Source organism: Sesamum indicum, linkage group LG9 (genome assembly GCF_026168435.1).
Source record: "Sesamum indicum cultivar Baizhima isolate 11 linkage group LG9, ASM2616843v1, whole genome shotgun sequence".
Classification (NCBI taxonomy): Eukaryota; Viridiplantae; Streptophyta; class Magnoliopsida; order Lamiales; family Pedaliaceae; genus Sesamum; species Sesamum indicum.
In genome coordinates, this window is record NC_142665.1 from 23,199,001 (window position 1) to 23,203,737 (window position 4,737).

Sequence of the window (4,737 nt, forward strand, 5' to 3'; positions counted from 1 at the left end):
GAACCCAATGCTATTATTGGAGCGAAGAAGGTTGCCGCATTTTCCAGTGTGTTTTATATATATAATTGTATTAGGAAAATTATTTTGTGATTAATATTATCTAGTTTCTGGATCAACCTCTTCGAAAATCATGATATTGTATAGCAGCATTCTGTTGAGATCATGATGTCAAGGAATATATATAATTTTATATGTTCTAATCAGCTACTGTATTTCTTTTTCAATTTTATCAACTACAAACTTTAGAAGTTCTGTTGAATGATGCCCCCTCCTTGTTCTGCTTTTCCATTTCCTTGTATTTGTGTCTTTTTTTTTTTATGTGTGTGTGTGTGTACGTGTGTGTCATGATAGAACATGTTTTACTTCCATTTTGAACATAGAAGAAGTCAGGTGTCGCTTTTATCTTCTGCGCCAACGAATGTCATCTGCGTCTTGTTACATTTGGCATTCTCCTTCAATTTCTAAGTCTTTATTTCTATCTTCACAACCCTTTTTCTCATGCAGGATTTCAACATGGTTTCGCAATATTTTATGCTCATTATAGGTATTGTGTGTCTTTGTGGTCTATTTATGTCCTTTGTAATATTTTTGTATGATTGCATAGAAGTCTATTCTCATTTTTATTTACCTGATATGAAAGAGTATTTATTGAAATGAAGAGCAATAACACGACGGAAGTTATTGCATTGTACCTCTTCTTTTTTTTCTCTTAATATATCTCGTTAGCAAGAGTGGTATTGGATTGATTTACTTTACTAGATGGGATATAGTGAGAGAAAAAGAATGGTGGATTGATAAAATATGATAAATGCATTGGGTGGTTATGATCTGCTAACCAATTCTTGAATTGGTTGCCAGCGACCACTACAAAATGTTGTAGTTTTGAACCCTAGCTTTGGTGTGTTTAGCTATTTTGATTTCCTTCCACTAATAGCAGACTCTATAATTTTCACCCTTGAATCACATGGTAGTTTCTGTAGAATCACCTTGATTTTTGCGTACTCGCATGGAAGAGGAAGAATGAACCTTTTGCTCAGGAACAATTAATTAGTTATATATGTTATAGCTGATGCTTGACTCATGCTTGTGCTTACATGTGGCTTACTGTTTATCAGATAAAGAACTAATCATTCACCTGTCCAAGTTTCTTTTATTTTTCTGCCTTCAGGTACATATGGGAAGTTTCATACATATTTGAGTGGTAACAGTTTCCTAGTAATGTGGTTTTGATATTGCAGAAACCAGGATATTAGGCCTATAAGTTGTTGAATTTGTGGTGTTGCTTGATAAATGGCACAGCTGCTCTTGTGGCTCTTCTTTAGAAAGTGAATGATTCCTTTACTGGGAGGAGACACTAGCTTTAACTTTTTGCAAGAGAGGTAAGTTTCATGAAGTAATCAAAATCTATTACAAGTTTTTATGCTAACTTTGATAAAGATTAAGGCGTCTTGTGTGATTTATGTTTCTTATCGCTAGGGCTTTTGCTGAAATGCCTTAGTAAATTTAAAGCGAACCCAGTGCTAATTGCTTTATGTTAACCATCCCATATATTCATAGCATTTTGGATTTTAATTTACTTTCTGATCTCATGTTGCTTTTGAGCAGTACAAGTAGTTGGATTACCTTGAAGGTACTTTTTTATTTCTTTTTTATTTTTCTATTTAAGGAATTGAAGGCACTTTTCTAAATCAGGTAAATTGCAGGTATAAATTGCAGGAATTGAACCGCAGGTGAAGAAAGAGGAAGAGGAAGATGAGGAGTCACCATCATTGAGATGATGATTCTTCTGATGATTCTGCTGATCTGCGGAATAAAAAGAGGAGCATGGAGGCCTATTCAGACTCTGATTCCGACGTCAGTGCTTAAGATGATTCGCGAGTGGGTAGGAGCAAGAAGCGGTTTGAGAAGAAGAGCAGGAAACATCGCCATGAAGAGGACTAGCTTCTACGGTGGGTGATATGTCTTGTGCTTTTAAGGTTCCTCTAAACTCCTGCTAAATGTGCCCTATTCAATCTTTAATCAGGTGGTTGATGAGCTTCTTGATGAAAACCAATTTAGCTTAGTGGACAATGTATTAGTTTGGTGCATTTGCTATTTTTCAGTTTTATGCAATATATCATTTTCATTGTTTTTTTCTTCAGGTTGTAAGAATTCTTATATCTACGGAGTATGCCATGTGTGATTCCGACATGTGATCTGTTAGTTGAAATATTGAAATAATGCTTTGAAATTTTATTGAGTTTAAAATTGTTTTACTTGTCGGTTGCTATTCGATACTTTGGGGGAAGCCTGCCTGTGGGCATCAAGAAGAGCTTAACTATTACTGCTCTTTTGAACCTAGTGCTATTATTGGAGCAAAGAAGCTTGCAGCGTCTTCCAGTGTGTTTTATCAATGTAATTGTATTAGGGCAATAATTTTGTGAATAAGATTATCTAATTTCTGGAACAATCTCTCTGAAAATCATGATCTAGTGTAGTAAGTTTATGTTGATATCATGATGTCAAGGAATATATCTTTATATGTTCTAATCAGCTACTACAATTCTTTTTAAATTTTATCGAACCACAAACTTGAGAAGTTTTGCTGAATGATGCCGCCTCCTTGTTCCGGCTTTTCCATTTCCTTCTTTGTGCGTCTTTTTTTTGTGTGAGTGTGTGTGTGTGTATGTGGTGTGCGTGGGGGTGTGTGTGTTTGTATGTCACGGTAGAACATGTTTTACTTCCTTTTGCAACATAGAAGAAGTGAGCTGTTGCTTTTATCTTCTGCGCCAACGAATGCCATCTGCGTCTTGTTACATTTATCATTCTCCTTATATTTCTAAGTCTTCATTTCTATCTACACAATCCTTTTTCTCGCACAGGATGTCACCATCGCAATATTTTATGCTCATTACGGGTACTATGTGTCTTTGTGCTCAATTTATATTCGTTGTAACATTTTTGTGTGCTTGAATAGATGTGTATTCCAATTTTTGTGGGTGTGTGTGTGTGTGTGTGTGTGTGTGTGCGCATGAGCGCATGTGTGTGCGTATGTGTGCATTTGGGTGTGTGTCACGGTAGAACATGTTAAACTTCCATTTTCAACATAGAACAAGTGAGGTGTTGGTTTTATCTTCTACCCCAAAAAATGTTATCTTTGTCTTGTTAAATTTGCCTTTTTTCTTCAATTTCTAAGTTTTCATTTCTATCGTCACAACTCTTTTTCTCGCGCAGGATGTCACCATAATTTCACAATATTTTATGCTCATTATAGGTATTATGTGTCTTTGTAATCTATTTATGTCCTTTATAATATTTTTGTGTGCTTGCATAGATGTATATTCTCATTTTTGTTTACCTGATATGAATGAGTATTTTTTGAAATGAAGAGAAATTACAGAAAAAGAGAGAACGCTTTGTATCTCTTCTTTTTTCCTTTCAATATATCTCGTTAGCAATAGTGGTCTTGGATTGATTTACTTTACTAGAGGGGATATAGTGAGAGAAAATGAGAATTGATAAAATCTGATAAATGCCACGGGTGGTGATGATCTGCTAACCAATTCTTGAGGAATTTTGTTGAATGATGCCCCCTCCTTGTTCCAACTTTTCCATTTCCCTGTTTGTGCGTCTTGTTTTTTTTTTTTTGTGTGTGTGGTGTGTGGGTGTGTGTGTGTACGTGTGTGCGTGTGCGGGATGTGTGTGTGTGTGTGCGCGTGTGCGGCATGTGTGTGTGTCACGGTAGAACATGCTTTACTTCCATTTTGAATATAGAGGAAGTGAGGTGTTTCTTTTATCTTCTGCGCTAACGAATGTCATCTACGTCTTGTTGCATTTGTCATTCTCCTTTAATTTTTAAGTCTCATTTCTATCTACACAATCATTTTTCTCGCGCAGGATGTCACCAATATTTCGCAATATTTTATGCTCATTACGGGTATTATGTGTCTTTGTGGTCTATTTATGTCCTTTGTAATATTTTTGTGTGCTTGAATAGATATGTATTCTCATTTTATTTTAGTTGATATGAATGAGTATTTATTGAAATAAAGATCAATAACATGAAAAGAGAAAGTGCATTGTCCCTCTTCTTTTTTCCTTTCAATATATCTAATTAGCAAGAGTGGTTTTGGATTGATTTGACTTACTTTACTAAAAGGGATATAGTGAGAGAAAATGAGTGGAGGATTGATAAAATCTGATATATGCCTTGGGTGGTTGTGATCTACTAACAATTTCTTGAGAAGTATTGTTGAATGATGCCCCTTCCTCGTTTCGACTTTTTCATTTCCTTGTTTGTGCGTCTTTTTCTTATGTGTGTGTGACTGTGTATGTTTTGCGCGGGTGTGTGGTGTGTGGGGTGTGTGTGTGTGTGTGTGCGTGTGTGGGGTGTGTGTGTGTGCACATGTGCGATGTGTGTATGTGTATGTGTATGTGTGTGTGTGAGTGTGCGTGTGGTGTGTGGGTGTGTGTGTGGGGGGGGGGATGTGTGTGTGTGTGTGTGTGTGTGTGCATGTGTGTGTGTGTCTGTGTGCATGAGCGCATGTGTGTGTGTGTGTGTGTCTGTGTGCATTTGGGTGTGTGTCACGGTAGAACATGTTAAACTTTCATTTTGAACATAGAAGAAGTCAGGTGTTGGTTTTATCTTCTACCCCAAAAAATATCATCTTCGTCTTATTACATTTGCCTTTTTTCTTCAATTTCTAAGTTTTCATTTCTATCGACACAACTCTTTTTCTCGCGCAGGATGTCACCATA